This window comes from Vulpes lagopus, chromosome 10 (genome assembly GCF_018345385.1).
Source record: "Vulpes lagopus strain Blue_001 chromosome 10, ASM1834538v1, whole genome shotgun sequence".
NCBI classification, from domain to species: domain Eukaryota; kingdom Metazoa; phylum Chordata; class Mammalia; order Carnivora; family Canidae; genus Vulpes; species Vulpes lagopus.
Genome location: NC_054833.1, coordinates 52,248,959 through 52,271,630, shown reverse-complemented (window position 1 = coordinate 52,271,630; position 22,672 = coordinate 52,248,959). Strand labels below are relative to the sequence as shown.

The following is a 22,672-nucleotide window of genomic DNA, read 5'->3' as shown; positions in this document are numbered from 1 at the left end:
TTGATGACTCAAATGAAGGAATGTTTTGCTTGCACTTGATACTCTGGATTCTCTAGCAACAGGAGAGGTTGCAGTTTCTAAAATGTTAGGAGGGAGAACTTTTGGAGTGGATGTGAGGGTTTCCGCAGCAGCACTGGGTACAGGTTCAGAGAGCACAGATAAGAGAGCAGGTGACTATTTAGTGCACTATAGCTAGCAGATGTGGTCTCCGTCCTCTTCGACACCCAACCAAGGACTTCCATAGAAAACAGGATAAGTCTTTAGTGAGGTCTTATAAGAAAATGGAGGCAAAATCAATGAAATATTAGTGATTAGTCAATGTAGAGCAATTGTACCTGTGTACGAATGACATCAGAGGAGAGTAATATTTTTGTTTTATAGCTGAAGAAACACAGTCATCACAGTTAAGGTCCTTGTCCAAGGTGCCCTCAATGTTTTGTGATGAAGCTCAAATTTATTTATTTTTAATTTTTAAAAAAATTTTAAAAAGATTTTATTTATTCATAAGAGACACACAGAGAGAAGCAGAGACATAGGTAGAGGGAGAAGCAGACTCCCTGCAGGGAACCCAAAGTAGGACTCATCCCAGGACCCCAGGATCACGACCTGAGCCAAAGGCAGACGCTCAACCACTGAGCCACCCAGGCATCCCAAAGCTCAAATTTAAATTCTGACTCTTGATTTCAAGTTCACCACCTACTCCATGATACCTTTGCTACCTTTCACCCATGTTTATCAATTTATTGCTTCTTTATCTCCAAACATTCCTTTACGAAATGTCTTATAAAAGAGGTATAATTGTAAATACTTGCAGGTCACTTAAAAACCGTTAGCTATACCTATTGTAGTATATGTTAGTACAGTTTGAATACTGTGAATAAAATGGTTTATTTACAATTTAACAGAAAAACAGTAAATAAATGGAGTGTCAGAAGCTGTAGGCTCTGCTTCCAGAAAAATAATTGTAATAATCACGAAATGCCACATTAGCATAAATACAATAGAAAGCAGGAAATAGAGATTCTTAAACACTTCAAAACCTGAGCAGTTGTGATCATCATGCAAATCGAGATTCGTCCCTCTCCACGGAAATATTATAACTCCTCTCTCTTTGGGTGTTGACACTTCTCTCGGATGCTTTCTCTTCAAATAAAAAATGTCTCACTTTTCTCCTAGGTTTAGTAGATCTTTGCCTGTTCCACATCTACAAACTCTTCAGGCTCAGTAGCCCTGCCTTCTGACAGTTCCCAATGAACACTTTTGTTGTTTATGATGATGTTCTGCTGTCCACCTACATGCTTCCTTCCCCTGAAGTGTGTCTTAGCTGAGTCTAAGGGGACTCAATGAGGAGTGGCCTCCACGATTGCTGACCTTGGTCATCAAACTTGTGGCCCAGAACTACCTTCATACTTACCTTGTACCATAGGGGCATTTTGCACAGGGCTGAACAATCCAGCAGTGCTTGCAATTCATAATTATACTCCTTAGATTTTTTTGACATTAAACAGTGTCCTGAAAGAGGAAGGTATTTAGAGGAAAGCAAGTAACAAATCTATCCTGTTGGAAAGTTATGTAAGAAGAAGTAGCTTTTCACATTTCAGGTGTGAGTGTCACCACCATACCTTCCTCTTTTTAAGCTCACAAACCATATTCAAACTCCTATTGCATATTATCAGATTGGAAGCACCATTTGTTTTTTTTTTTAAGATTTTATTTATTTATTCATGAGAGACACAGGAGAGAGAGAGAGAGAGAGAGAGAGAGAGAGGCAGAGACATAGGCGGAGGGAGAAACAGGCTCCATGCAGTGAGCCTGATGTGGGATTCAATCTCAGGACCCTGGGATCATGCCCTGAGCCAAAGGCAGACGCTCAACCACTGAGCCACCCAGGTATCCCGGAAGCACTATTTGTATGCAGCCTCACTCTACTGGCTTCTACTTACCTGTTATTAATCTGATGAATCAATTGCCAAACACTGGGTCTCCCATTAAGACATTCTATAATAATACAGATACCTAAATAATTAGGTTGCTTTACTTTGGACTGAAAATAGGTAATCAATATAGTATGTTTTGAAAAAATATAAACAGTAGAAAGAATGGAAAGAGAATCTCAGTCAGAAGACTTCACTTCTCCAGATGTTAGTCTCTTTATCCACTAAAGTCTAATGACTGGTGCACAGTAGGCCTTCAGCATGTTTTGAATGAACAGATGGGTGTACCATGGATAATGAATAATTCATTCAATTATGATTGCTTGGCTTAATTCCAGAGCTGGGATAACGATAAACTGAAATAAAAGTTGAGTATATGCTGAAAAAATTGTATTTCTTGTCAGACAGACTTGGATTGAGATCCTGCCTCTGGCATTTACAAGCTGTACCACGATGAGCAAGTTGCTTAACCTTTGCACAGGGCCTAGCCCATGGTGAGTGAGTGCTCAACAGGTGGATGTTCTCATTTGCAGAAGTGCTGATGTGTAATGCAGGGTGTTTTTTTCTTCATATTTGTCATCTGGCACTTTGGTAATCTGATAAATGTTTCTCTACAGGCCTAGCAATCTAATTCCACACATCTTTTTTAAGTGACAGAGAAAGAATATATTTTATGCTATAAATATTGTTCCCCCAAGCACAAAAGTGAAACATTCTAAAAATGAAGACAATAACTAGAAGATATAAGACACTGATGGTCTGGTATCATAGGCTGGCTATCTGGATTTAGTAAATAATTCTTCATGAAGCTCATTATAAGTGGGGAGCTGTCAATCATCTTTGTGGCTCAGGCATTTACAGAGCAGAGTCTGGTGATTTAGCACCAAAGGTTCAGGAGAGGGCTGGCTGTATGGCTTTGCACAGTCCCCTCATAAATATGCAATGTCCATTATAGGAATTGTTGAGCACAGTGTCATTCATGTGAACTCATTTGTCATTTGAAGCAATTTTGAAGAAAGGAATATGAATTCTACCTATTGCATAGGTTTGTTTATTTCTAAGCACAGAGGGCATTTGAAACAAAATGGAGCTACTGGTTCACATGTGTGGATAGAAACATTACCCTTTTATGTCCTTCTCCGTCGTCCCGTGAATTTTTCATTTCTTATTGAAGCCTTTTTTTTTTATCTTAAAAGACATTCTTTCTACTCTATTATTACAGTGCTGCCCTAGTTATTCTGGGGTTGTCAGCAAATAGACTGTGTTACACATAATGTTTCTCATGTATCTGAAATGAAGCCCTTTGGGAGCCAGTTTGTTGGAAGAGGAAGCCAGTTAACTCAGGTAAGTGTGGATTTTCCATATCCTATGCCATCGGAAATTCTCCCATATTCTGAGCATAATATCTGGTAGGGAAAGTGTGGTATGTTCGGTTGTTTTTTTCCTATAATAAAGTAAACAAATAAGAATCTCAAACAATCCAAATACTGTGACTTCAAATTACTGATTTTGCCTTCTCTGTTTTTTCATGTTTGTTGTTTTTCCTGACTGTTCTCTCCATGTGAGGCTGTAAATCATTACCTTTGCTCCTGCCAGGCCATTTACCTCTCATCCTTTTTGCCTTCCTTTTCCTGATTTACTGTTGGGTGTGTCTCCTTGCTTTCCTCCCCCTTTTCTCCCCCACTTTTTTCTCTCTTCCACAAAGTGTTGAGTGCCCACTATGGACATGGACTGTGCGTGATGCCCATGGTGCCGTGATGCACTGACCCTACTCCTGCCTCCCGCTGCACATGGTCCTGATGGGAGCACACTCACAATGGAGAGACAACATCCTATGTGCTAAGTGATTCTAGACACAGTCCACTGGGGGAGAGACTGCTAATAGATAATTAAAATATCATAAATTAATTGATTGTGGAAGTGCATATCAAGTGACAAGGCAGCATATGGAAGACAATGTGTCTGGATAATATATCCAATAGAAGCAGAAATGTTTAAAGAGCTAAGAAGTTTTTCTCAGATGAAAATACCACCTTTAGCAAATAGATGTTAGGACAGCTCTTTTGTCTGCTTTATCTATTTTGCTTTGCTAATCTCCTGAGTTACCTAATTTCCAGAGTTTTATGTGGTTGGGCAATTGTGATGTGATGTTATACCACTTGTTTGCAATAGAGTTGCAATCTCGTCCTTATTTTTCTTTGCCTTTCTCTACCAGAAATCACGGGCCCCATTAGCCAGTATGCTTGCCTCCAGGGATGATGTGTTTTAAAGTTAGAAAGTCATGCATCGTGTCTTTTGTCACTCTGTTGGGACAGAAATGAAAAGTAATTGAGAATTATGATTATTTCTCACAAGTCCTAGCAATTATAAAAAGTCTAATATACATTTCATTTTCTCCCATGTATTTTACATTTTAGATATGATCTGAAAAGTTATTTTAGTTTTACGTTTCTGTCTCTAGATAGTTTTACATTTTGAAAATACAGTTATAATTGAGTTTTTAAGGCAAACCAGTATGGAATGTCATCCTGATAGATAAGAAAGTATTTAATTGTGCTGTTCAGTTTCAATGCCTAACGTTTCTTCTTCCAAATCAGGCTGAAAGTATTTTAAATAGATGTCTTAGAAATCCTGTGGTCCTGCAAAGCAATTCTGGGTTTCTTGTTGTTATACTCAGTCCTGATTCCTGATACTCTAGTATCCCTACGAAGGAGATGATAGATGGGAAAACAGAATTATTGTCGATTTTTATTACTTTCTTCTATTTGGGGGGGAGGGGTTATCTGTTATTCATATTCAGATTTAGCTAATAAAGCTCCAGTCATTCTTTTATTCTAATATCTAAGGAGATATTTTCTTTTATGACCTTTGCTGTATTCTCCAAGTTTTGATGTTCAGAGCTATCACTGTGACTTAATTCTAAACATTAAATTCCATTCTGTTTGTTTTGACACAAAATTTTTTGAAGCTTTTATTTATTCATGAGAGACACAGAGAGAAAGAGAGAGAGAGAGAGAGCAGAGACACAAGCAGAGGGAGAAGAAGCAGGCTCCATGCAGGGAGCCTGATGTAGGACTCAATCTCGGGCCCCTGAAATCATGTCCTGAGCCAAAGGCAGACGCTCAAAAACTGAGCCACCCAGGCATCCCCAAAATGTTTTTCAAAGATGTGCTCATTTTGATTTGATTTCCAATTTCAGTACACTTTGTTCAGACAACATGATTTCGTTATATATATTCTTGCGTATTTCTTGAGAATTTGGTGATCAAGTACATTCTTTTTAATTAATGTTTAATTAATTAAACATTTGTGTGTTTGTGAAATGGACCTGTATCTTATGTTTGGGTTACAAGGTTTCAGAGGCATCCATTGTATTCAAATATTCCATTAACTTGATATTGTCAAGATCTTTAAATTGATCAAGCTTCACCTTCATTAGGTTCTATTAGGGAATGAATCATTTCACCACAAAAAGCAGGTGCTGATCAAGGTGAAATAGAAACTTTAAAGGCCACAAAATATGAGTTAGGTTGTAGTGTCACAGCAGCGCCTGGGCTTCTCCATGTAATGTGGGATGAGGATTCTCTGAATCTCACCTGTAGAATGCAAATTGTGCATTTGCTCTACCTTCTTTACAAAATGGTGAAGCAAAAGGCAAGCTCCATAAACCCAATTCTGTGAAGATAATTTAAATGGCAAGGGTGTTTGGGGGGCATGTTCTTTACTATTTGATCTGCTTTACTTATGAAAAATGGGACACTACTAAATTATATATAGACGCTCTCCTTAGGAGGTTTTTTTTTTTTTTTTTTTTTTAAAAAACAGGTTTTCTATTTTGTTTAGTGAGGAGTAATACAGGTAGAAAAAAATGAAAATGATGCAAGGTCATTCTCACAAAGGACAAGTAATAAGACACTTTTGTGTTTTAGCACAAGTACAAGGTGATCACAGCTGGTCTGCAAATACAAATATGACTCTATTTGGAAGTAGGGTCATTGCAGATGTGATCAAGTTAAGACCAGATTGTCATGAATCAGAGTGGGTCCTAATCCAATGATCTGTAACATTATAAGAAAGAAATCTGGACACAGAAACATCCTGAAAAAGCCCATGTGAAGAGGGGATGGGGCAAGATGTGGAGGAGTAGGGTCCTCAACTCACCAACTTACCTAGATAATTTTCAAAACATCCCAAAAACCTACGAATTCGATCTGAAATTTAAAGAGACAATAACCGGAATGCTACAGAAAGAAACGTTTTTGCTTCTAGCAAGGTAGGAAGATGGGGAAAAATAAATAAATAAAAAAGAATCAAGTTGGGGAGGGGCCCCGAGAGGACCTGGGCTAAAGCAGAGCTGGGAAAGCCTCCTGGACAGGAAAGCCCTGCCCCGGAGAAGCAGGAACTGTAAAAACAGGGCTGGATTCTTCCCAGATGGAAAAGCGCTTAGCAGGGAAATCAGGCAGAATTGCAGGAGGGGCAGTGGAGCCTCCAGTCTCCCGGAGTCACTAATAGAGGAGGTTCCCCCCGGGGGAGAGCTTGCCTCACGCTGTCGGCCGAGCTCAAGAAAGGGCTGCAGCACGCCCCTCGTGGAGAAGCTGGTTGGTCAGGCGGGGGCTTTGGTGGGGAGCTGTGCCCTGCTGCCTTCGGGAGCTGTGCCCCAGGAGCACGATTCCAGCAGCGCAGACCCCGGATCCCAGGGCGCCGGGGACACAGCCCAGGATCCTGTGCTCCCCCCAGGACAGGCGGAGGCGGGGAGGGCCCAGGACAGCGAGGACGCTCCTGCCGCCGGGGCCCCCAAGCTGTGCAGATCAGCGCCCCCGCCTCCCCAGGAGCATCCAGGCCCGTGTGGACTGGGAACTGTGGTAGTTACTGCAGGAGCTGACTCCAAAGCTGGAGACCTGGCTGTTGCCAGTAGTGTTGTTCCTCCTTGTGTCACCCTGTGCCTGGGAGGGGTGGGCAGCCAGGGGACAGAGGCCTCACCGGGGTAAACAGCTCTCGCTGAGCCGTGCATCTGGCAGGGAGCTGGACAGCTCCCCCAGGTGCATAAACCTGAGAGTCAGCCCAGTAGGACCCTCCCCAGAGGACCCGCTGGTAGGACACGGGAAGAGCAAGTTCTTGACTGAGCAGTGCTGGAAAGCTCCAGGAGAAGGCGAGGGATTTATAGTATATAGAACTAGGGGATCCCTGGGTGGCTCAGTGGCTTGACGCCTGCCTTTCTCCCAGGCCATGATCCTGGAGTCCCAGAATCGAGTCCCCTGTCGGGCTCCCAGCATGGGGCCTGCTTCTCCCTCTTCCTGTGTCTCTGCTCTCTCTCTCTTCTCTCTCTCTCTCTCACTGTGTCTTTCATGAATAAATAAAGAAAAACTTAATATAGTATATAGAACTAGAGGGTGCCTCCCCTCTTTTATAAAAATTTTTTCTCCTTTTTCCATTACAACTCATTTTTATATCGGATTAAGATTTTCCAATTTTTTTTTCTCTTTTCCCACCTTAACTACAATATTTTCTGGTCTCTGACCTCATCAGAATCATCTAGGGTGAAATTTTTTTTTTAATTTTTTATTTATTTATGATAGTCACAGAGAGAGAGAGAGAGGCAGAGACACAGGCGGAGGGAGAAGCAGGCTCCATGCACCAGGAGCCTGATGTGGGATTCGATCCCGGGTCTCCAGGATCGCGCCCTGGGCCAAAGGCAGGCGCCAAACTGCTGCGCCACCCAGGGATCCCAATCTAGGGTGAAATTTACTTAGTTCGTGGTTGATATTCTTGACTCAGCCTGCTCATGCAGCCACTCTGCACTGAACAAAATGACTAGAAGGAAGAATTCATCACAAAAGAAATAATCAGAAATAGTACTCTCTGCCACAGAGTTACAGAATATGGATTACAATTTGATGTCAGAAAGCCAATTTAGAAGTACAATTATAAAGCTACTGGTGGCTCTGGAAAAAAAAAGCATAAAGGAGACTTCATTACTGCAGAATTTAGATCTAATCAGGGCAAAATTAAAAATAAATTAAATGAGATGCAATCCAAACTGGGTGTCTTAATGATGAGGGTTCATGAGGTAGAAGAAAGAGTGAGTAACATAAAAGACAAGTTGTTGGTAAAGAAGCAAGCTGAGGAAAAAAGAAGAAAACAATTAAGAGACCATGAGGAAAGGTTAAGGGAAATAAATTATAGCCTCAGAAGGAAGAACCTACATAAAATTGGGGTTCCAGAAAACGCCAGAGGGCCAGAGGGCCAGAAAGCTTATTTGAACAAATCATACCTGATAACTTCCCTAACATAGAGAGGGAAATAGGCATTCATATCCAAGAGATAGAGAGAACCCCCCCTCAAAATCAATAAAAACAATTCAACACCTCAACATTTAATAGTAAAACTTGCAAATTACAAAGAGAAAATCCTTAAAGCAGCAAGAGACAAGAGATTCTTAACTTATATGGGGAGAAATATCAGGTTAACAAGCAGACCTCTCCACAGAGACCTGGCAGGCCAGAAAGGGCTGGGAGGATATATTCAGGGTCCTAAATGAGAAGAACATGCAGCCAAGAATACTCTATCCAGCAAGGCTCTCAATTCAGAATAGAGTGAGAGATAAAGATCTTCCAGGATAGGCAGAAACTGAAAGAATATGTGACCACCAAACCAGCTCTGCAAGACATATTAAGGGGTACCTGTAGAAAAAAGAGGAAGCCAAAAGAAATAATCCACAAAGACAGGGACTTAATAGGTATTACGATGACACTAAATTCATATCTTTCAATAGTTACTCTGAACGTGAATGGGCTAAATGATCCCTTCAAAAGATGCAGGGTTTTGGACTGATAAAATAGCAAAACCCATCTCTTTTCTGCCTACAAAAGATTCATTTTAGACCTAAGGACACCCCAGACTGAAAATGAAGGGGTGGAGAACCATTTACCATTCAAATGGTCCTCAAAAGAAAGCTGGGGTAGCAATCCTCATATCAGATAAATTAAAGTTTATCCCAAAGACTATAGTAAGAGATGAAGAGGGACACTATATCACACTTAAAGGGCCTATCCAAAAGAAGACCTAACAACCATGAATATTTATGCCCCCAGTGTGGAAACTGCCAAATATATCAACCAATTAATAACCAAAGTAAGACATACTTAGATAATAATATGCTAAAAGTAGGAGACTTCAACATGGCACTTTCTGCAAATGGCAGATCTTCTAAACACAACATCTCCAAAGAAACAAGGGTTTTAAATGATACACTGGACCAGTTGGATTTCACAGATGTATACAGAACTTTGCATCTGAACGCAACTGTATACACATTCTCCTCAAGTGCACATGGAACTTTCTCCAGAATAGACCACATACTGGGTCCCAAATCAGGTCTTAACAGATACCAAAATATTGAGATTGTCCCCTGAATATTTTCAGACCATAATGCTTTGAAACTAGAAGAAATTTGGAAAAAATGCAAACACATGGAGGTTAAAGAGCAGACTGAGGAAGACCCAGAAACTTCGGGGCCACGTGAGCCATGGCCACGGCCGCATCGGCAAACACCGGAAGCACCCAGGAGGCCAGGGTAATGCTGGTGGCATGCATCATCACAGGATCAACTTCGACAAATATCACCCAGGTTACTTTGGAAAAGTCGGTATGAGACATTAGCACTTAAAGAGGAACCAGAGCTTCTGCCCAACTGTCAACCTTGATAAACTGTGGACCTTAGTCAGTGAGCAGACACGGGTAAATGCTGCCAAAAACAAGACTGGAGCTGCTCCTATTATCGATGTGGTGCGATCGGGCTACTACAAAGTTTTGGGAAAGGGAAAGCTCCCAAAACAGCCTGTCATCGTGAAGGCCAAATTCTTCAGTAGAAGAGCTGAGGAGAAGATAAAGGGTGTGGGGGGCGCCTGCGTTCTAGTAGCTTGAAGCCATATAGGGGGAGGTTCATTAAATGCTAACAAGTGCTAAAAAAAAAAAAGATGTTTGGGTCAACCAATAAGTAGGAGAAAAACTAAAAAGACTCATGGAAACTAATGAAAATGAAGGTACAACCATTCAAAATCTTTGAGATACCTCAAAAGCAGTCCTCTAAGAGGGAAATTCATCCCAATACAATCCTCCCTCAAAAAATTGGAGAAAACTAACACAAGCTAACCTCGCACCTAAAGGACCTGGAGAAAGAACAGCAATTAAAACCTACACCAAGTAGAAGAAGAGAGATAATAAAGATTTGAGCAGAACTCAATGAAATAGAGAAGAACTGTAGAACAGATCAACAAAAACAGGAGTTGGTTCTTTGAAAGAATTAATAAGATAGATAAAGCATTAGCAAGTCTAATTAAAAAGAAAAAGATTCAAATTAATAAAATCAGGAATGAAAGAGGAGAGATCACTACCAATACCAAAGAAATACAAATGATTTTAAAAACGTATTATGAGCACCTATATGCTAACAAATTAGGCACTCTAGAAGAAATGGATGCATTTCTGGAAGACCAAAAATTACCAAAACTGGAACAGGAAGAAATAGAAAACTTGAACAGGCCAATCACCTGTTCAGGAGGAAATTGAAGTAATTATCAAAAATCTCCTAAGACACAAAAGTCCAGGGCCCGATGGCTTCCCAAGGGAATTCTATCAAATGTTTAAAGAAGAAACAATACCTATTCTATGAAAGTTCTTCCAAAAGTTAGAAAGGGACAGACTTCTTCCAAACTCATTTTATGAGGCCAGCATCACCTTGATTCCAAAACCAGACAAAGACCTCACCAAAAAGGACAATTATAGACCAATATCCCTGATGAACATGGATGCAAAAATTCTCAACAAGATACTAGGATACAACAGTACATTAAGAATATTATTCACCATGACCAAGTGCAAGTTACCCCGGAATGTAACATTGGTTCAACACTCCTAAAACATTCAATGTGATAGATCATATCAACAAGAGAAAAAAACAAGAACCATATGATCCTCTCAATAGATGCAGAGAAAGCATTTGACAAAATATACCATCCATTCCTGATCAAAACTTTTCAGAGTGTAAGGATAGAGGGAACATTCCTCAGCATCTTAAAAGCCATCTGTGAAAAGCCCACAGCAAATATCATTCTCAATGGGGAAACACTGGGAGCCTTTCCCCTAAGATCAGGAACACGACAGGGATGTCCACTCTCACCACTGCTATTCAACATAGTACTAGAAGTCCTAGCCTCAGCATCAGACAACAAAAAGAAATAAAAAGAATTCAAATTGGCAAAGAAGAAGTCAAACTCTCCCTCTTTGCAGATGACCTGATACTGTACATAGAAAACCCAAAAGACCTCCACCCCAACAATGCTAGAACTCATACAGCAATTTGGCAGTGTGTCAGGATACAAAATCAATGCCCAAGAATCAGTGGCATTTCTATACACTAACAAAGAGACTGAAGAAAGAGAAATTAAGGAGTCAATCCCATTTACAATTGCACCCAAAAGCATAAGATACCTAGGAATAAACCTATCCAAGGAGGTAAAGGATCTATACCCTAAAAACTACAGAACACTTCTGAAAGAAATTGAGGAAGACACAAAGAGATGGAAAAATATTCCATGCTCATGGATTGGAAGAATTAATATTGTGAGAATGTCAATGCTACTTAGGACAATTCATATCTTTTACATGAATTAGCACCTGTTTCAAATGAAAAATTATCAATTAAAAATTATTTCCTCTCTCTACTGATTGTGAACCTCTTTTCATAATCTGTATATTTTTGGCAGGCAGCCCCCCCCCAAAAAAAAAACTCCTCCAGATCATTTTGTTTTCTTGTTCCCAATTATCACAGTAAAGCAAAAAGGAAGCCTCTCTCAGTTAAAATTTCCCAAGAAGATTTAACAAACATCACACATTTATAGTGTCTTCTCACAGTAAGATGCTTTGTTTCTATGTCAAATGGTAGGACAGCACACAGGCCATATATGCAATTAGCCTCCACACATTTGCTGAATTGTGTGTGCTTAGTGGTAGGCAGACTATACTTGTAGATAACTTGTGAAACGTTTTAGGGTGGAGTGCAGGTGCTTTTTCACAGATACAGATGACAGGGAAAGTGTCCTTGTGCCCCAGGTTTGAACAAAACCCTTGAAGCTGGGCCAAGGTTCTGCTCCTCTGCTTAAGGCCACTGCATGTGAAAAGCTGGAGCTGCCCAAAGATGTTCTCACAGGTGGATGTTCACTGAGAACCCTTAGACTGCTCAGTAATTCTTAAAGGAAATGTTAAACTGACTGTTGTAGCTTCAGTGGCATCAAATGCAATGTATTCATGCCAAAGAGGTTCAAAGGCTGGCTCTTCTGAACTTAACACATTATGTATTGCTTAATGCCCAGAAAGGGTGGATTTTAAAGAAATGCCTATTAGTGTTGTAGATCATTCGATGTCATATTTTTGTATTCATTCGAACTTCTTTGCTGTTAAAATAAATACTTCTTATGAAGCTAATGCATATTCATTAATAGAAACTCCAAACTGAATAAAATGACATTCTTTATGTTGCTTATTCAAAGATAATGCATCAAGCATGGAAAGACATTAGAAAGGCCAACAGCAAAAGAGTAAAATTATTTTAAAATGGATAATGTTTACAGAGAAGAGGCTCAGGCTACTTGAGGCAAAGGAGAGGTGACTTAGAATGATTTTATATTACATTAACTTCTGCAACAAAAAAATTTACGTTATATTCATCTTACTGCTTTAAAGAGACTTTTTAGTGGAATCAAATACTGCTCTAGTTGTCCTCACAAGTACTCCTTCAGGCAAGGTGACTAAGTTCTAGGGTAATACTGGGAAAGCACATCACCTCTGTGAGTGGACCTCAGCTCCGTCACTTGGGTGTCTGAGGCCATGTGTAAGTCTGAGCATCTAGGATGCAGGCTGAAGAAGAGAAGCGGCCTGCCTCTTTCTGAGTGCTCATGACATGCCAAGCCCTGAGCTGAGCACTTCCTTTACATTAGTACATTGGATCTTCCCTGCAGCCTTGAGTGGCAGGAGCTCCAGCAACTGTTCAGCTGGTAAGTGTGAGAGACAATATTTTAATAAATCTGTCCTGGGGATCCCTGGGTGGCTCAGAGGTTCAGCACCTGCCTTTGGTCCAGGGCATGATCCTGGAGACCTGAGATCGAGTCCCACGTCGGGCTCCCTGCATGAAGGCTGCTTCTCCCTCTGCCTGTGTCTCTGCCTCTCTCTCTCTCTCTCTCTCTCTCTCTCTCTCTGTCTTTCATGAATAAATACATAAAATTAAAAAAAAAAAAAACCTGCCCTACTTAACCACTATACTAAGCTGCAAGCCCAGTGAGGGGGAGAGCTGAGTTGAAAGGTCAGAAGATTTTTTTAATTAAAAAGAACTCCCCTTCTTTTTTCTTATATAAAAAAAGAATATGTTATCCAGGGAAAAAAATGTATTTCTTGAGGAGTTAAAGGGAATCAATATATGCCTGGGACTCAATAGCAGAAAATATACTAGAGTAGGCTTCAGAACACCTGATATCTCCTCCCCAATCTGGCATTAACAAATGCTGGTATTTGGGTAAAGCCAAGTATCTCCTCCATGCCTCAGCCTCCTCATTTGAAAAATTGAAACAATTTTGCCCTGTTGAACTAAGTGAGACAGTGTATGCAAAATATAAAATGTTTGAAATATAAAGCAGTAACGAGGTTAATATTTATACACACATTCCCTCTTCAGTAACCCTCCAATTCCTATCCTCCCCTTTGACACTTGACAGGGGAGAATGGAAAATTTTCATGGGTGACCAAGGTAGGTGGTATGAATATCTGAAAAATTAGCTCTAATTTTATCTGTGCATCTGGTAAATTAATCTCAGTGGGGCAGGAGTTTCTGGAGAGCTTTAAGCTTGGATCTTGATGCAATTAGATGTCCAGTGACAATTTTTGATAGGTAATAATTTAAATTAGGCCTGAAAAAAAATGTCAGGGGGAAGGGAACAGGGAGTGATGACGTCACTATATTGTTCATGCAATTTCTCTATTTTTCTTTGTTCTTTGTCGATTATTTGTCAGTGCGTGATACAGGCAGATCCGATATGATGTGTAATCTCCTTCACAAGTTTCTGCTATAGACTGGATGCTTCTGTCACCTCCTCGCATATTCATGTAATGAAACCTAATCCACAATGTGATGGTATCTGGAGGTGAGGCTTTTGGGAGGTGACTAGGTCATGAGGATGGAGCCCTCCTGAATGGGATGTGTGTCCTTGTAGAAGAGACCTCAGAGAGCTCCCTTGCCCCTCCTGCTGTGTAATGGTTGCCTGTGAACTGGGAAGCAGGCCCTTACTGGATGCCAGATTTACTCGTGCCTTGATCTTAGACTTCCTGGCCTGCAGAACTCTGAGAAATAAGTTCCCGCATTTATAAACCACCTAGTCTATGCTAATCTGTTAGAGCACACCAAATTGACTAAGACAGTTCATCAATAACACTAAATTTTTCATGTGGACTGAGTTATATATAATAACAATAATATAAATCCTATTTTTCAGCTACGATAGCTAGAGATAAAGTTAATCTCAAACAAATATTGCTCCGAATTGACCAGTGAAATGTGAGATTCAGCCCTAATAGGTGAGAGGGGGATGTCATGGCATGAACCAGCCCCATCATTTTCTTCCTGAGGGTTTGTATTCATTTCTGAAGGCTGCCATATGAAAGTCCTGCCATGGTTCAAAACAACAGAAATATGTTCTTTCTTTAGTTCTGGAGGCTAGATGTCTGATACCTAGCTTTTTCCTGTGCTCTGGGGGGAAAGGATCCTTCCTTGTCTCCATCAGACTCTAGTAGCCTCACTCATCCTTGGCCTTGGACAGCATGCCTTCACCTGCACCCTTGTGTTATTGTCTTCTCCATCTTTACTTGACATTCTCCTCTGTACACATCTTTGTCCACATCTCCCTCTTCTTCTCATGGCACCAGTCGTATTGATTTAGGGCCCATCCTAATGACCTCAGTTCAACTTGATTGTATCTATAAAAACTCCATTTCCCAGTAAGGTCAGATTCAGAGGTAAAGGATTAAGGACTCCAACATAGCTATTGTTGGGATATAATTCAGCCCATAACAGAACTTTTAGAGGCTTTTGTTTTATTTGTTTGAAAGGCATGGGGGAGTTTAAGAAAGTTAAATGAGGAAAGAAAATAAGAGATTTCAAGGTAAAATTGCCTTCTGGATCTACAGAAATAAATGTTTCTTACTTACCATTTAGTGTGACTAATTTTTTCCTTGTTGGCCTGCATAAAGTCCAGAGATGAAATTTTCAGAGGACTTCTGGAGGCAGAGAATTTGCTATGAACATATCTCCAATACAATTTAGGAAGGGGCTAAGAGAAGGGGACTGACTGGGAATCCGGTAGATCCGGACACCAATACTGCCATTACTAGTGGTGTGACTTTGGCCAACCTAACCAACTTGTCCAGGGACCATTTCCTTCATCTAGTGAGGAGATAGTTAACAATATGTGCCTGTGGGGTTTTTTTCTCCCCTCCCTAAGGATTATTTGAGACAAAGCATGTAAAAAGCTTATATTAGTGAAACAATTCAAGCACTAAAAATGTTGCATATAATTATTTCTCCAGACCCTCTACTAGAATATGGATTTTTATCTTCTTAATCAGACCCCTATGCATGTGTGTGTTATAATTTGTTAAAATACTAATTTAACTGTAGTTATAAATAATAGTTTTTAAAATATTTTGAAATATAAACATGCTTGTTAGAAATCATGGGATCATAATTTTTATAAGAAAATCAGTGTTGAAAAGGCTATTTTAGGGGTGCCTGGGTAGCAAAGTCAGTTAAGCGTCTGCCTTCACCTCAGGTCATGATCTCAGGGTCCTGAGATGGAGCCCCACATCAGACTCCCTGCTCAATGGAGAACCTGCTTCTCACTCTCCCTCCGCCTGCCACTCTGCCTACTTGTGCTCTCTCTCTCTCATTCTGTGAAATAAATAAATATCTTTTTAAAAAGACTATTTTACTAATTAGATGTGAATTCAGAAAGTAAATGGGACAAACAAAATTTAAAGCTGTTTTTTTCTTTTTCTTTAGTAATACTTAAATCACCAGTAGCAAACAAAAATGATTTAGCATAGGACAAGTATTTCTCTAGAGGTATTGTGTCAGTTTCTTGTTCCCTGTAATTTTGAGAAAGTGTTATGATTTTTTTTCAATTTTCACTTTCTTGGGTTACATTATATGAATGACAAAAACCATTTCATTGTGATCTTTGTTCTGTCAAATAAGAAAGAAAAGCTTTGCAAAGTTCTTTTGAAATAAATTATTTCCAGAAGAAAAACATAAGTGAATTTTAAAATTATAAATTATTACCCCTATTGAAAAGGCTAATCTAGTCTAAAACATAAAATATATTCATTCGTAATGTTTCAAAATGTACTTAATAGAAATTGTATTTTGTCCTGAGGAAAAATTAAATTTGTCAGAAGAGGAATACGTTATTGCAGATAAATAATTAATAAAGAGAAAGGCTTTGCGCATCTAACAGTGGCTACAGAGAGGAATTTTAGGACACAGAAAAATCTAGCAACTCTTATTATCTAATTCTGTTTGACTGAGCATATTAAGATGTCATTGGTATTCTCTGCATTCTCTGAAGCCAAAATTGCTTTGAGCTGAAAGATACAGTCGTCTTTCCAATAGCGATGTGTTCTACTGATTTTTCTTCTTGTTTTTGCATCTCTGTATTCACTTAGAATACAGAGCTATTCGTGATACAAAGAAAAAGGAAAATTCATCTGTTTTTAGGAAAAATCCTTTAGATACCACTTTCCATGCCAAATAGGTTATATTCTTGATTTTAAAATACTTGCTTATGTTCATTTTAAAAAAAGAATTTCTGATGATTTGCTTTGATTTATTGACTTAAGGATTATGGAAAGATTTTTTTTTTCTCCTGAAAATCACTGATTTTCCTTTGCCAAAAAATGATCTTTGGTGACACCACATTAACTATTTGAAAGGATATTATTATAAGAAACACAAGTAGCTCAAATTTCATTGTGTGCTTATAGCCATGTGGCATGTGGCAGGATCTTCCTGTTGTTTTTTTTTCTCTCCCAAAATCTCATTTCTATCATCACTAATCTATGTACTCCATGAAGGCAGGGAGCACGTCTATCTTGTTTACGAGCACAGTGCTCACACAAAGTCAAATCTTAAAATACATATGTAATTTACATCTGTTCTCTCTTTAGGGCAAGAATGCATGAGCAAAGCCAAAGTATCTTTAAAAAGTATCTTTGCAAGTGACCTTGTTTAGAGTCATGCAAGAATAACAGAATATTGGATTAATTAGTTACCTACAGTGTACCTGATTTTTTAATTCATGTAGATAATAATATTTAATTACCTGATACCAATGCAGCAATAGTTGGGATAGGGCCAATAACGGCCTCCCCTATTGTCCATGTGTAAGAAGTGGGTAAAAGACCACTTTTGACTCCTGAAGGGCTCAAATAGTTACACAACTGCATAATAGCAATGAAATTCCTAATTCCCCCTCACTTGATAAAATTGAACAGAGAATGTACATTCATTCCGTCTGGGGGACCAATGACCTATGATGGATAGTAAATTCTTGAGCAACTCTAAGAGGCTCTGCTGATAGAATGAAGAAATACATTATGGAACATTGATATAATTCTTTTGTGTTGTATAGTTCTCTAATTTCCTATTTCATTAAGCTCTTCCTGACCTGAGAAATGCCAGCATGACACTGTGCCATAGCATAATATTTGTTAAGAAAAGTTGTGACTGTCCAGGTGTTTTGATTGAGAAGACTTAGGTCACAGTTCCTGCACCTCATTAGGTTGTTACCATTAATATTGATGAAGACAGGAGTCAACATTTTTTTCTTTCCCAATAAAGCTTGTTTCAGAGCTGAGAGTTGGAGAACACAGAGAGAAATGGGCTGAATGAATAGCAAATATCATCAATGTAATGTATACATAAGTCATCAATTTCTCTTCCAGGTGGCTTTTTTCCTTCAATTTTAAACACTTCCAGAAATCAGCATTATCTACATCATGTGACTGCTCCAGAGAGCTACCAGAAGGTAAGGGTAAAAACCACTGTTACTTTCAGTAGATAGGATTATATTAATTGACTAAAAAATGAACATGCTTAACTTTTAACATGAGTTTCTGTTTTAAAAAACAAACCCACTGGAGAATACCTTTTATTTATAGCTCCCTCTTGCTTTACAATTTAAGCTCCTAAGCTGAAATGTTGCTGTGTATGGAAAAGTTTTCATTTGGGCAACATGATATGAAACAAGTCTTGCCCAGGGGCTGGGTGGTCTTTGTGTCTCTGCTGTCCGACTCTAACATTTTAATGGCAATACCCATATCTAATAGAAATTCTAAAACCTGCTATGAGTATCTTCATGATTATCTTCTTTCTTATACAGTTGTGGAAGACATTTGGGAAGTTTCCAGATGTCTAGCGTTTTAGGAAATGATCTTCCAGGTAGCAGTCTTGAATTTCCTTTTCATTGTCATACTATGGAACTATAGCAATGAAATTTTCCACGTTCCACAGTAGATTGATTTGTGGAATCTTTGAAGGCTTGTGTTCTACTTTGAAAAATGAAGACACATTAAAGGGCTCAAGCTCTTAGAGATAATCCTGTATCTCTGGACTTTTCGAACCTTAGGGAAGGTCACTTGAGGGGGTTAACACTGATGGACAGCTTCTTCTCTAGCTCTGTTAAAAAAACGTTGGCTTTATCCAAAGGGCATACTTCTCTTCTATCTCCAAGAATTGATCATTAAGTTAAAAAAGACTTTAGAAATCATATCCCTTAATGGAAGAGGCATCCCAGATAAGGGAAGTGAAATTTCTCTAAGTTTACAAAACTAAAAGGTAGAGCCAAGACTGAAACCCAGACTTCCTGGCCAATTAAATGGGTTCTTTACATATTTGTCATAGGTGGTAGGATCTGGACCTACCATTTTTGCCTCATTTTAGTGAGATTAAGGCCTACATAGGGCTCCATGCTCAGCAGGGAGTCTGCCTGAAGATATCTTTCTCTTCCCCTCTGCCCACTCATATGTATTCTCTTTCTCTTTTAAATAAATAAATAAATATTTGAAAAAGAATTAAATTGAGTTTGTAAACTCATAGTATTGTCCAGCATCTTTGCTGAAACCTTAAAATTCTAATAATTTTTTAAGTTTCTTGAATTGCTTTGTGTAGATAATGTTATTTGTCAGTAATAACTTAATTTCTTGCTTTTTCACTTTAAAATGCTTTGCTTCTTTTTATTTTCCTACTTCATTGGATGATATACTATTAAGTAGAAGTGGTAATATTCCTTTTTTCTGACTTTACATACTGCTTGTAGGTTTCACCATTGAATATAAGTCTTGTTACAAGTTTTTGGTTACTTTGTGGTGCTGTCTAGAAAATGTATTTTTTGCTTTTGCACAATTTGGACTTTTTGAACAAATTTTACTGTAATTTGGGGCTTAGACTAAAAGAATACACTTTGGAAGTTAGTTTATAACTGATTTGATAGTGAAAGATTATCTGGAGAAATTTACTTCCCCTGATGGATGTGTTTATTTTCCAAGTGGGGATTTAGATTCAGGACCACTGAGACCACCTTTTGGTGGTAAAGCTAAAGATCTTGTTTCTCTCTTGCTCTTCTAAAGGGAATTATTTACATTCAAAAGGCTAAGAATAAGGACTTAGTATCCTGTCCCAGGAGAAGAGTTTTCTCCCTTCCTTTCAGGGGAGAGAGGAGGTGGTTGTTTGTCTCCTATACAAATGCATAGGTTCAGAGTTTTGTGGTTTCTTGCCTGCATTAGACCCCAAAATGTGTAGGATTTATTGTCAGGCTCTCACTGAGTCACCTCAATGATAAGAATTGACGCTAATAGGAACCAGTGCAATTATTTATTGCAAAGTAAATAATAATCTTCTCTGCTTCAAAGACCTTCTATTTATATTCAGTATAATATTAATAAATGCAGATATTAAAAGTTTACTATCTTATCAGATTAACAGAGTTTCTATCTATGTCAGTTTGCTGCAAATTCTTGTCATGAGTAATACTAAATTTTAGCATTTACTTTTCTGAATTATTTGAGATGATCCATAGGTTTTCCAAAATCTTAATACTAAAATTTCAGTTTCACCTTATTTGTATACCTTCAACATTAGCATATGATAATTCTTATTTTACATAATTCAATATTTGTTTAAATTTTTAAAAATATTTACCTATTGATTAGACTGTGATTCTCTTTTGCACCTCAAGTCTTCTAGATTCAATTTCCTTTTTTTTTTTTTAATGCTATCTTTGGTAGATTGACTCAGAAACCACTTAGTAGCAGTATCTTTCACTATTTGTTTATTTTAAAATGAGTTTGTTTCCACTCACAAAAGTGAGTATATGCCCATACTTTAAAATCATGTGAGAATAGGTCTGTGATTTTCTCAAGGAGGTCTTTTATTTTATTTTATTATATATATATGCATATATGTTCAAATATGTGTATATGACCAACTGCCTTTTCTGAATAGACAAACATCTCTGATAACAACTGTGGTTGTTATGGATTATCTACTCCTTCTGTGGCATTACACCATTTTAAGGATTAAGAAACTTTCTAGACATTTCAGTTCCAACTCTTAATCTTGCTCAAAACCAAGGCTTATTTTCCTATCCTCATGTAGCTGCTACAAGCTATGTTCCTTGGTACCCAAGGCTTGAAAAGTCCCCAGGGTGGCTCTGATGTTAGTTTACACTAACCACTCCAACTTTGGGTTTTTTTGTTCCTGACCTCTGAGGATTTCTCTTGCTTTCTTGACATCCAAAATGTGCATTTAAAATTATATTTGCAATGTTTCATCCAGTATTTTGAAAGGTGCTTTTCAGGGAGTTCAGTTGATCACATTTCTAGAAACAAAAGTCCGAAAGCATGTATCAAGCATTTTCTCTGCATCATTTACTGAAGAAACAGATAAATTATAGATTTTCCTTGCTTGATGTAATGCAAATTCTAAGGTAGATGCAGAAACACTTAATTGTGCTCAAGAGTGATCACCACTCTGTGAAAGGCTAGTAAACACTGCCATGTGAACAGAATACAGGTAGTTATTCATTCCACTGGGACAAAATGGGGGAAGGCATTACTAAAAATGCAGTGGTTGATCCAAGCCTAGAATTTGTAGCATGTTGCCAAAAGGAGGAAGAGGATTTTTGTGTTCAAAGGCTTGGAGACATGAAACCCATGTGTAGGAAAGAGTATGCAGATTTACATGCTTGAATGGTTGTGCCTTGAGAAGAAGGAAGGCATGAGAGCAGCATAGCTGAAAAAAAAAATGCAAGAGTGGAAGAACCAAAAAGACAAATTTTCTTATTTCAAATTTTATGTCAATCCCACCCTGAATGCCAGGTAAGAAATTAGGGTTTAAAGAAGCCTACTTTTCTTAGAAAACAAGGTCCACCGGCTGTGGAATCCAGTTGGTACTACGATCTTTACAAGTTCCTTCCATAACAACCAACTGGAACTATCCCTGAAAAAGACTTTGAGTTTTCTTTCTATGGTTTTAAGCCCTGTCTACTGTGATTCTCTCTAGGGTAACCAAGCAGCTTGATTAACCCAAGACTGAGGGACACAAGACTTTGAGTTTTAAAACTAGCAAAGTCGTGGGCAAACCAGGAAGAGTTGATTACATTAGATATTCCATTAGAATATTAGTCTCTTCAAGAGCAGCAAAATGTTTAGAACACTGCCTGGCAGATAGTGGATATTAACAAATATTTGATAAGTGTATGAGTATTTTTTGCCACACAGGAGAAGCAAGAAAAATCATTAGACTTCATGCAAGGGAAAAACAGCCAAACTGTTAACTGTTGAACTTGCAATGGTTTAGGCCAGCTGCTCCTAGGGTCCTCTGTGAGGCAGAACACAGACAAAAAGACTCTCAGCACTTGAGCAAATTTGCTCCCACAATGAGCAAATTCAGAGAGACATTCCTATGGACTATTCAGATTATTTGGAGGAAGATTTCGACATTTTAAAGGATTTTTCATGAGGGCTTCTCCTAGTCTTCTGATGAACAAGTGAAGTTATACCTCTATACTTTCTTCACCAGTTTTACCTAATTTTGGTGAGTTTAACAACTAAAGGAAATGGAAGCCATTGTAAAAATTAGTATCTTCTTATGTAATATAAACCTAGGAGGATTGTGATGAATTTTCCTCTTTCCAGAGCACTTGTTATTTATATAGCCTTGAATTAAGTGCTCCAGGATATGACGAGTCACAACAGAATAGGGTGGAGCAGAGAGATGTGTGGGGTTTTGTCTTGGCCATAGCATATACATTCTGAACTGTTCAGAAGAGGAGGTTCTATTAGGAGGGATAGGTTTCAAAATGGGATTTGGGCCCTGGTAATGGAGTATAGTCAACATGAGAAATAGACCATTGATCCCACACTGTGCTTCAAAAACATTTTATAAAGATGTAAGAGTCTAGGCAAATTTAGAAAGGGAAATAGGATTCAGTTCAGTCCTATTTGTCTGTCCAGTGCTGAGGATTCCTTATTTATCTCCTCAGACATTATATTCTTTTTTGGAAATAGTATTATCCACTAATAGCATTACCAACTGGGACATATGGTCCTGGTTCTTAAAAGAGGACCCAAATTAATCTGAA

At 38.6% G+C, this 22,672-nt stretch overlaps 1 pseudogene; it reads left to right on the top strand.

Moving 5' to 3' along the window:
* The first annotated feature begins 2,387 nt into the window (after positions 1–2,387).
* On the top strand, positions 2,388–9,909 carry LOC121500901 (annotated as a pseudogene).
* The last annotated feature ends 12,763 nt before the right edge of the window (positions 9,910–22,672 follow it).